The 12,596-nt window shown below is 36.4% G+C and overlaps 1 pseudogene; it reads right to left on the minus strand.

Moving 5' to 3' along the window:
* Positions 1-508: 508 nt before the first annotated feature.
* On the minus strand, positions 509-9,966 carry LOC103206848 (annotated as a pseudogene).
* Positions 9,967-12,596: the final 2,630 nt, after the last annotated feature.

The following is a 12,596-nucleotide window of genomic DNA, read 5'->3' on the forward strand; positions in this document are numbered from 1 at the left end:
TCCCTGGAGTTACTGGCAATCAGAACCTGTTCTTAAACCCCTGGAATCTGGGAGAGTGCTGTCTCTTTAAATATCCAAAGTGGTCAAGCCACTTGTAAAAGTTCAAAATGGTGGTGCCCTCCAGACAGGCAGAAGTCCACAGCTTAGCCCGCCTTTCTCTTCACCTTCTCCATTTATTCCCCAGCCACCAGAGCAGTCCTCTGTGCTGTCCCTGGCTAGCAGGGCTGATGTTTAGGTGAATTCTTAGGTCCTACCACCACTCAGCACTCTCCAAGCTGTCTGTGTCATGCAGTGAGGCTTGCTCAGGATCGCTGCCAGACTGCAGCTCCATATGTCTCCTTTTTTGGTATTTTCATGCAAATTCTTCTGCTAGTTGGGGTTTAATCCACTTCTATATCTTTCCCTTCAAGGCTCAGGGGTGCAGGATTATCTCCTGTGTCTGTGTTAATTGGTTCCCCTTTTCTTTCATGAATAGGGTCTGTGTAGTCTTTCTCCCTGTTTTGCCGTCTTACCAGAAGTCCCCCAGCCTTCATTTTTTGGCAATCTGTTCCTGGTGTTTTTCTATGGCATCCTTCTCTTAGCCAAAAACTTGGCATTTTCTGTAGCTTCCTCCTTATTTTTCTTAGTCTGTTGTTCCTTCAGAGCAATACACCTATGTTTCTGTTGCAAGGCACATGGAGTAACAAAACGCTGAATTTCAGCTCTCTGGTGCTGTGTTTCTTGCCTTCTTTGTTTAGGGGCTTTCTCACAACGTACTGGTGGACATCATCTCCTTTAGAAAGATTGAAAATGTTGCAGATTCTACTAGCTCTGTTAGGCCACAGGCAACAAGGCACAGTAGTATCAGTTAATTCTGGAACATCCTCCCCCCCCTTTTTTTTTGGTAATAACCAAGTTGAGAACACTCAAATGAGCATCCACAATGCCATCCTGTGTAGGTTTGTGCTTTCTCTCTCCAGTTCTCCCCAGTCTGTAACAGGAATGTCCCTTACTCAGTAGCAGGTGGACATAGCCATGGGTCAAGACATTCTGCTTCATGGGAAAACCCTGATTGTTGTTCCCACTACTGATTTGGACAACATAACCCTTCCACTTATCACCAAGAGAATTAGCAGCAACTTCTGTGGTCATTCGCTTCTCGTAAAAGATACAAAGCTTGCATTCATTGTCTACTTCAATGAGTTTCTGGAAGCCAGTGACCCTGGGAAGAAGATGTTCCACTTCATGACGAAGCAGTCAATCACCTCTGCAATGCCACAAAAAGTCTGTTGGTTTTTCAATCCTTACTCTTACTATTTAGCCTCTACACATTCAGTCACATGGAGAGTAATGATCAGAAATAGAAACAATATTTTGTAACTTCAGCTGAGTCCTGTGTAAAAAGAAAAGAGTTTGGTGTCAGCTAGCTATGTAAGCAAACTTCACAAAGAAGTCATATTGTAATGACATTTAATCAGACTTAAGACATAGAGCCACAGATATTAAGAGCAATTTTTACTGCATCTGAATATATTTCAAAGGTAGACCGACCCCAAAAGATTTGCTGATGGATTGAATTTGAAATGTATGAGCTACTGTAGAGTGAAAAATAACTATAGCTTATTTTATTTTGTTTTCCTTTGTTTTTGTTCTGGTTAATTCTATGGTGTGGGTAATTTATTAACCATCTAATTAAAGTGAGAAAACTGAGAATACAAAGGTGTTGAAGAATGGTGAAAAGAAATGGAAACAATGGATTGTAGATTTTGACAAAATTGTAGAATTGAATGGGATGACATATTACAAGGAAATATCTAGAAACCTTAAAATTATAATCAGAGTGAAATAATTAAAACTGAGAATAAAGAGTGGTTTCAATAATTAATATGAATAGGCTATCAGTAACAAGCTGAGGTGGTACAGTGGTTAAGTCATTTGGCTACTAACCTAAAGGTGTGTGGTTCGTACTCTCCAGCTGCTCCATGGAAGAAAGATAAGGCAGATTGCTTTTGTAAAGATCTATAACATTTGAAACCCAAAGGGAGGTTGCTATGATTCGGAATCAGCTCAATGGAAGTTAGTTTGGTTATCTTAGAGCCTATTGGTTCCCAAGTACATCTTTGTGTTTATTGTTGCATAACATATTACCACAAGTTTAATGGCTTAAAATTACCCACATTTATCAACTTAGTTTCATAGGTCAAAGTCCAGCAACATCTAGCTGAGTCCTCTCCTTATGTTATCACAAAGCTGCAATCAAGGTATGGGATAGGCTCTCTAATTCCACCTGGGGGCTGAACTGAAGAAGAATCTTCTTCCAAGTTTATTCATGTTGCTTGCAGTGTTTCTTTCCTTGTGCTTGTATGACTGACCACCCAAGTTTCTTATAGGCTCTAAACTGGGGACCACCTTCATATCCCAGAGATTGACAGCAGTTTCTGTCACATGATCACCTTAACAGATGATTCACAACATAGCTGTTTGCTTCTTCAAGACAAGCAAGAAAATCTAACACCAATCTACTAAACTCATACTAGGAAATGTAATCCATGGGAATAAAATCTAATCACCTTTTCCATATTCAGTTAGAAGCAAGTCTGAGGTTCCACCAGCTCTCATGGAGAGAGGATAGCATGTTGTGGATCACCTTAGGGTGTAAAGTCTTCACAGATGATCTATGTATAACTGACTACTGGCAAAAAAATTGGTAACACTACATCTTCAAACATAAAAATCTGCAACTTTTTCTTTGAATTCTAAGATATTTTTGTTGTTTTTATTGATGTTTTATATCCCACTTTCATTAACACTGTTGTGTGACTTGACTGACATACTATCTAAAAATGAGATCCTCAATCTATTAAATTGATGTGCTAAATCTAACAAGACTTTTATTCTTCTCAGAAGAATTTTTGATATGATGCTCACAAACCATGTAAAATTCTTATTCATAAAATTGCAAATAGAAATGCAATATAAGCATATGAAACTTTAAAAATGAAAAAAGGTCATGGGACGACCTTCAACATTTAATTCTATTATATCAGTATCTCTCATTTATACACATATAAATTATACTCTTTATTTAAAATTAAAAAAAAAAACTAAAAAGGTAAGAAGGGAATTTTTTAAGTGCTTTTGCATATGGTATGTTCTTCTTGTTGTTTTGGGGTACTGTTGAGTCTGCTCTGACTAATAGCCACTCTTTGTATAATAGAACGAAGCACTGCCCAGTCCTGAATCATCCTCACAATCCTTGTTATATTTGAATCAACTGTTGTCGCTACTGTGTCACTCCATCTTGGTTAGGGTCTTCCTGTTTTTCACTGACCCTCTATTTTACCAATCATGATATCCTTTTTCAGCAAATAGTCCCTTCTGACAACATAACCAAAGTAGGGGAGAAGAAGTCTGGCCATTCATGCTTCCAAGGAACATTTCTGCTCTATCTCTTCTAGGATACACTTGTTCCTTCTTCTGGCAGTCGAAGATATGTTCAGTATTCCTTGCCAACACCACAGTTCAAAGGCATCTTCTTTGGTCTTTCTTATTCATTGTCCAGCTTTCACATGCATATGAGGCTACTGAAAATACCATGGCCTGGGGTAGGCATAATGTAGTGCCAAAATTACATTTTTGTTTCTTAACACTTTAAAGAGACATTTTGCAGCATATTTGCCCAGAGCGACATGACTTTGATTTCTTGATTGCTGCTTCCATGGATGTTGGTTGATGAAAAAAGTAAAAAGAAATCCCAGACAAGTTCACTATCCTCTCTATTTATCATGATGTTGCCTATTGGTCCAGTTGTGAGAATTTTTGTTTTCTTTAGGTTGAGGTGTAATTCATACTGAAGAGTGAAGTCTTTAATCTTCATCAGTAAGTGTTTCAAGTAATCTTCACTTTCAGCAAACAAGGTTGTATCATCTGCATATCACAGGTTGCTAATGAGTCTTTCTCTAATTCTGATATCATATTCCTTTCATGGATTATTTGTTCAGCATAGTTTGAATAACTATGGTGAAAGTTTACAATGCTTATATACAACCTTGCTGACTTTAAGCTATGCATCCCCTGTTCTGTTCAAACAACAGCCTCCTGGTCCAAGATTCCTCATGGCACAATTAAGTGTTCAAGAGTTCCCATTCTTCACAATGTTATCCATAATTTATTATTATCCACAAAGTGAAATGCCTTTGCATAGTCAATAAAATACAGGTAAGCGTGTTTCTGGGATTCTTTGCTTTCAGGCAAGGTATCTCTCATTCCATGTCCTCTTCTGAACCCAGCTTGAATTTCCAGAAGTTGCCTGTCAATATACTGCTACAACTGTTTTTGAATTATCTTTAGAAAAATTTTGCTTGCATGTGATATTAATGATATTGCTTAATAAATTCCACAATCTGTTGGATAACTTTTTTTGGAATGATCACAAATATTGATGTTTTTCAGTCAATTGGCCACTGACTTCCAAATTTCTTAGTGTGTTTGTTGAAACATCACAATGAATATTCCATCTATTCCTGGAGCCTTGTTTTTGTCAATTCTTTCAGTGTACTTGGACTTTTTCCTTCAATACCATTGGCATTTGATCATGTACTACCTCCTGAAATATCTGAACACTGACCAATTATTTTTGGTCCAGTTACTCTGTAGTCCTTCCATCTTCTTTTGATGTTTCCTGCATCATTCATCATTTTATTGAACCACCAACCCTCTGGTTAGCAGCCTAGGCACTATGCCACCAGAGCTCCATCTAGGTGTATAGATATTATCCTGTCACTGACAGCATTATACTTCAAGATAGATCTTGAAATATTCCTTCTGATGATAAATGACCCCATTCCTCTTCAATTTTGCATTCCTAGCATAGTAGACCATGATTGTCAGATTCAAAATGCCAAAACCAGTCCATTTCAACTCACCAATGCTTATGATATCAATCTTCATGTGTTCCATTTCTTTTTTGTCAGCTTCCAGTTTTCCTAAATTCATGTCTTACACATTCCACATTCTGATTATTAGTGGATGCTTGCAGCTCTTTCTTCCCATTTTGAGTAGTGCCCTATCAGCAAATGCAGGTGCCAAAAGCTTTACTCCATCCAAGTCATTAAGGTCAACTCTACTTTGAGGAGGCCGCTCCTCAAATTTTACTTACATATAATATTAATGATATTGATAATTTGCTCATGTTGTCAGATCACCTTCCTTTAGAATGTTCACAAATATCAATCTTTTCCAGTCAGTTGGCCAGGTAGCTGTCTTCAATATTTCTTAGTATAAACGAGTAAACACCTCCAGCACTACATCTGTTCATTGAAACATCTCAGTATGAATTTAGGGAAACTGGAAGTCTTTTCTAACATCATATAAGAATGAGATAGGAGCTCTGGCAGCATAGTGGCTAAGGCACTTGACTCTAACCAGAAGGCTGGAGGTTCAAACCCACCAGCCACTCCTCGGAAGGAAGGTTGGGCAATCCTACTTCCATAGTGATACTGCCTCGGAAACCCAAGGAGGGGTCGCTATGAGTCGGGGCCGACTTGACGGCAAACAACAACAACAACAACAACAAGAATGAGATATCTAAACTCCACAATTTGAATTAAGTTGACCTTGGTCTTAAAGATTGGGTTTATAAGAAGTATATTTCAGTATGCATTCTGATATTTTTATTTGAAGTTGACAAAGAAAAAAATAAAATATTAATAAAACATCATACAATGTTTTAAAATATTTGGTGATTGATTGTTTAGCTTTTCAAAGTTAACATCTATTACCTTAGAGGTAAATTATTACTAATGAGAATTTATCTAGAAAATTGTTAATAAATTACCTGTAAAGAACCAAAAGATATTATTTGGAGGTTCTACAAAGTTAAAGATGATATTGTGTTATTTTCAGAAAATAAAAAGAAATTTAAATACGCTCCTACCTAAAACTTTTAGAAATGAAGAAAAAAGTATATGTGTGCATATGAATGTGTGTATCTCTATAATAATGAGGATATGCATATATATAATTAGTAAAACTGAATCCTCCATATATTCTATCAACATGAAGTCATTTTCCCCACAAAATAATTGAGAACGTATGACAAAACCAGTTTCTGATAAACTTAAAATCTCAATATTTTTTTCATACACATTCAGAAACAGCCTAGATGTTCTATAGATTCATATGACCTAAGAAGCAAGTGAGGCCAATAAAACTGAAAACCTATTGAGTTTTAAAAGGTGATGACCATGGAAATAGAAGTGCAGTGTTTCAAATTGACAGGCTACTATAAATCTATGCTACAAGCTCTGGATATAGATCTATCACAGATAAAACTAGAGAGAATTACTAACCAATGATATTCTCTTCAGAAGAGAAGAACTGTGAAAAGGAAATTTCAAATTAGTTCTAAAGGTGTTCTTATTTTTATTCTTCTTATATGATTAAAGAAAAAGCAACTATTTCATTTTATTATATGCTCTTATAATATCTAACACAATGAAGTTATTTATTTGACATTAATTATATTACTTTGAATCTATGGTACATGTATATAACCTGTTTAACAGGGAGAAGGTGTATCTGTACATATTGAAAATGTATTTATTTTGGAAAATAAGTGTGGATAGTGGATTTTCTTTAAAAAAAAAAACAAAACTCCTTCAGTTCTTAGCTGTGGTGAACAGCTAACACATACAAGGATTAAAATGTTTTATTTTTCTTTCTGCACTAATTTTTAAATTAGTTGCATGTTATAAAAGATATAGGATAGATTACCTTCTGTTATAACTAAATAACAGCAGTAGCTACTGTTACATTAATATTTTATATTGAAGGCAAAAACTATAACAAAATAAATGAAGTGTCATATTTTAAGGCACACCATTTTAGAAAGTACTACTTAGGCTTGTATATTTATTGTTCAAAATATTCCACAGAAACAGATTGAATTTTATTTTTTTAATTTTTATAAATTAGAATGTATTGAATTTTCTGCTACCACTATTAACAGATTATAGATTAATGGGTTTTGTTCCAATATCTGTCTTTAAGTCAAATTTGTACATAAGGTCATTAGGTATACTTTGTATCTAATATCAGTTAGTCAAATATTTGTCTTAGTATATAGTATGTAGTGTGCATTTGTATGCATACAACACATTAAAGAAACATTTTCTGATACACTAACATATCATTACTACAATAATATAGTAATAATAATAATAATCCAGCATTCATCTGTCACTTTGCTGAACTATGGGGGCTTATGTATTGCTATATTGCTGAAAGCTATGCCACTGGTGTTTCAAAAATCAGCAAGGTCACCCGAGATGGACAGGTTTCAGCAGAGCTTCCAGATGAAGACCGACTAAGAAGAAGGACCTGAACATCACTTACTGAAAACAAAAATTGCCAGTGAAATTCTTATGAATACAGCCATCCACATCTTTCAGCTTGGACTGTTTAATAACACCTATATCTAGCTGGCATTATTTGTTTATTTATATTTTTGTTCTTCTGTTAGAATATACACCCCATGAGAGCAGTGTCCCTATTTGCCTTTGTCTGACTCAGGCCTCAGTAAATATTTGTTGGAGGGAATGTATTAATGAATAAAGAAATTATGTACAGTATTTCTAACTAACTATTAAATTTCTAACCAAAAGCATAGAAACTTCATCAACTTGTGCCACCATACCTTTGCACAGCATACAGTTTCTTTAAAAATATCAAATCAAATATTCAGATTCTCAGGCCTTCTTTCCCCATCTATGGGATTAAGAATTCCCAGGTTCAAAATTTTATTACTTTTCATAGGTCCCAGAAGCAGCTCTTGAATTGGTTCTTCTGCCATTCTTTCTATAGTCCTAGACTGCAAGTAGTTTTCATACCTTCAGTACCCTGTCTCTCTTCCTGTTAACACTATCAGTGAACCCTCCTAACATTGTCACATACACTGCCAGAAGCTGAAGCCCTCAGGTTGGAAGGTACTCAAAATATGGCTAGTGAAGGGCTGACTCCTCAAAGTAGATTTGACTTCATTGATTTGGATAGAATAAAGCTTTCAAGACCTTCATCGGCTGATGGTGCACAACAGAAAATGAGAAGAAATAATTGCAAACATTCATTAATAATCAGAATATGATATGTATGAAGTATGAATCTAAGAAAATTTTTAGTTGTCAAAAATGAAACAGAATGCATAAAGGTCAATATCTTAGGCATTAGTGAACTAAAATTGGCCATTTTTAATCAGACAATTGTATGGTCTACTACGCTGCAAATGGGAAATTTAAAAAGAATAGCGTAAGATTCATCAGCAAAAAGATACTTTCAAGATCTATCCTGAAGTACAAGGCTTTCAGTGATATGATAATATCCATAAGCCTGTGAAGAAACCGAATTATTGTAACTATTGTTCAACTTTATGCCCCAATATCTAATCTAAAGATGAAGAAATTGAAGTTTTTTACCAACTGCTGCAGTCTGAAATTGATCAAATATGCAATTAAGGGAAATTGATAATTACTGTTAATTGGAATGTGAAAATTGGAAAGAAAAAAGAAGGTAAATGGAAAACATGGCTTTAGTGATAGAAAGTATGCTGGCAGTCTCATGATAGAATTTTGCAAGACCAACATCTTACTCATTGCAAATATCTTTTTTTTCTACATAAACACAACTATGCAGATAAACCTAACTGGATGGAATACACAGTTATCAAATTTGACCACATTTGTGGAAAAATAAGATGGAGAAACACGATATTATCAGTCAGAACATGGCAAGGCTCAATTGCAGAACAGACCACCAATTGATTAAACGCAAGTTCAAGCTGAGGTTGAAGAAAATTAAAGCCAAAAGCACAAACTTGAGTACACTGAACATGAATTTAACGATCATTTTGGTAATAAATTTGATTCATTGAACACTAATGACTGAAGACCAGACTCATGTGAGATAATATCAAGAATATCATGCATGAAGAAAACAAAAAATCATTAAAAAGACAAGAAAGAAAGAAAAGACCAAAATAATGTAGGAAGAGACTCTAAGTGACTCTTGAACATAGAGTAGCTAAAGAGAGTGGAAGAAATGATGTAGCAAAAGAGCTAAACAGAAGATCTCAAAGGATAACTGGAGAAAACAAAGTATTGTAATGAAATGTGCAAAGACCCAGTGTTAGAAAACCAAAGACACATTCAGCATTTTCCATTTGAAAGAACTGAAGAAAACATTCAAGCCTTGAACTGCAATATTGAAAGATTCTGTGGACAAAGTAATGAACAATTCAGGAAGCATCAAACAAAGATGGGAGGGGTGGTAGACTTCTGGTAATATGGCAGAACAGGAAGACAAGCTACACAGATTCTCTGCAACAAGGAAACAAGAAATCAATGAAAATAAAGACAGAAGATAATCCTGGAAATCTGAATTTTGAAGGGAAGAGTAAAAAAGTGGATTAAATACCATTTACCAGAACAAACTGAATGAAAATATGTCCAATTTTTCTCCCAGGAGTGGTTGGTGGATTCGAACCACCAACATTCTGGTTAATATTCAAATATCTTAGGCACTGCACCACCACAACTCCTACTAGAAGAATATGAATGGAAATAGTGAATAAGGAGACAAAGAGAGATACTAACTGTTGGCTCTCCTGATGGCATGGCCAATTTGATATTTACAAGTGACATTCTAATCCAGGTATCAAACTAAGAATAGGCTCTGCTGATCTGCCACATCTCTCTTTGTCTGATTATTTGCTATTTTTTCTTTCTAGTCATCAACCAGGAGGACAGCTACCTAAGTGTTGCCAACTAGGAAACAGAGGAGCACAGTAGACCTGCTCACTCAGATATGTCATTACAAAATAAAGAAAAAACCTGGGCAAATCATACCAATACACACTCACCAATTAGATATAAATACAGTGACATCATCACCTGGTGAGGAGAGAGAACCCAGGCCATGTTCCACAAGGGGCATGGTGGGGAAATGGGAGAAAGGAGAGGAAAGCCCAGGGGGACTGGGACAAAGCTAGGAGTCAGACACAAGGATTCTGGTAAGGGTGATTGGAGATGTTTGCAACAGCTAAGGGAGACGAATTTGTCTGTCGGTTTGTCCAACTGTGGTAACATGGTGCTATGAGTCTTGAGGCTGTGCCACTGGTGTTTCAAACCCCATGGGGTGCACATGGTGCACAGGTATCAGGAAGGCTTGCAAACTGAGATAGTCATGGAAGAAGGAAGAGGCCATCCACTTCTCAAAGAATTGGCAAGGGAAAACCTTATGAATGGCAAAGAAATACTGTCTGATACATTACTGCCCAACTTTATGACTAGTCTGGAAACATTGTCTAATACAGAGGAGGAGGATGAGTCGCTTAGGTTAGAAGGCGCTTAAAATAGGACTGGGAAAGAGCTGCATCATCAGAGTAAAACCAGCCTTACTCATATGGATAAGGTAAAGCTTCTGACACCTCCATTTGCTGATGTGGCACCAGTCAAATTGAGGAGAAAGAGCTGCAAACATCCATTAGTCATTGGAGCATGGAATGTACGGAGTATGAACCTAGAAAAATTAGAAGTTGTCAAAAATGAAATGGAACACATAACAATTGATATCCTAGGCATTAATGAGATGAAATGGACTGATTTTAGTCATTTTGAATCAGACAACCATATGATCTATTACGCCGGGAATGACAGTTTAAAGAGGAATGGCATGCCATTCATCATCACAAAGGATGTTTTGAGATCTCCCCTGAAAGTACAATGCTACCAGTGATACGATAATAACCATACGCCTACAAGGAAGACTCATTAATACAACTCTTATTCAAATTTATGCACCAACCACCAAAGCCAAAGATGAGGAAATTGAAATTTTTTTAATCAACTTCTGCAGTCTGAAATTGACCCAACATGCAATCAGGAAGTGTTAATTATCATTGGTGACTGGAATGCAAAACTTGGAAACAAATAGAATTACCAGTAGTTGGAATATTTGGCCTTGGTGACAGAAATAGTGCTGGAACTCACATGGTAGAATTTTGCAAGACCAACAACTTATTCATTGCAAATACCTTTTTTCAACAGCACAAACAGCAGCTGTATACGTGGACTTCACCAGATGGAACACACAGGAATCTGATTGACTACATCTGTGGTAAGAGGTGATGGAAAATTTTGATATCTTCAGCCAAAACCAGGCCAGAAGCAAGTTCAATATGAAGTGAAAGACAATTAAAACAAGTCCAATAGAGCCAAAATATGATCTAGAATATACCCCTCCTGCATTTAGAGACCATCTAAGGAACAGATTTGATGCATTGAACACCAGTGACCAAAACACAGAAGAATTGTGGGATAACATCAAGAACATCATCCATGAAGAAATCAAGAGGTCCCTAAAAAGATGAGAAAAGAAGAGAATACCAAAATGGATGACAGAAGAGACTCTGAAACTGGCCCTTGAGAAGAGAGTAGGTAAAGCAAATGAAAGAAATGAAAAGATCAAAGAGCTGAACCAAAGATTTCAAAAAGCAGCTACAGAAGACAAAGCCAATTACTATATTGAAAAGTACAAAGACCTGGAGTTGGAAAACCAGAGGGGAAGAACATGCTTGTCATGTTCTTGAAAGAATTGAGGAAAAAAATTAAGACTCAAGTTGCAATATTGAAAGATTCTATGGGCAAAATATTGAATGATGCAGGAAACATCAAAAGAAGATGGAAGGAAAACACAGAGTTACTGTACCAAAAAGGAGTGGTCGATCTTCATCCATTTCAGGAGGTGGCATATGATCAAGAACCAATGGTATTGAGGGAGGAAGTCAAAGCTGCAATAAAGGAATTGACAAAGAACAAGGCTCCAGGACTTGATGGAATACCCATTGAGATATTTCAACAAATGGATGCCCCACTGGAAGCACTCACTCAGTTATACCAAGAGATTTGGAAGACAGCTACCTGGACAACTGACTGGAAGAGATCCATATTTGTACCCATTCTAAAGAAAGGTTATCCCACAGAATGGGGAAATTATCAAACAATATCCTTAATAATGCATGCAAGTAAGATCTTACTGAAGATAATGCAAAACGTTTGCAGCAGTATATTGAAAGAGAACTTCCAGATGTGCAAGCTGGATTCAGAAGAAGACATGGAACAAGAGATATCATAGCTGCTGTCAGATGGATCTTGGCTCAAGGCAAGGAATACCAGAAAGATGTTTTCTTGTGTTTTATTGACTATGAAAAGACATTGTGTGGATCATTACAAATTATGGATAACATTAAGAAGAATGGGAATTCCCAAACACTTGATTGTACTCATGAGGAACCTGTACCTTGACCAGGAGACTGTCATACAAACAGAACAAGGGGACACTACATGGTTTAAAATCAGGAAGGGAGTGCATCAGGATTGTTTCCTTTCCCCATACCTATTCAGTCTATATGCTCAGCAAATAATCCAAGAAGCTGGACTATATGAAGAAAAATGTGGCATCAGGATCGGAGGAAGAAGCATTAACAACCTGATATATGCTGATGATACAACTTTGCTTGCTGAAAATGAGGATGACTTGAGGCACTTACTGATGAAGATTGAGGA

This window comes from Orycteropus afer, unplaced genomic scaffold, assembly GCF_000298275.1.
Source record: "Orycteropus afer afer isolate SDZICR_OR568_19922 unplaced genomic scaffold, OryAfe1.0 scaffold00331, whole genome shotgun sequence".
Lineage (NCBI taxonomy): Eukaryota > Metazoa > Chordata > Mammalia > Tubulidentata > Orycteropodidae > Orycteropus > Orycteropus afer.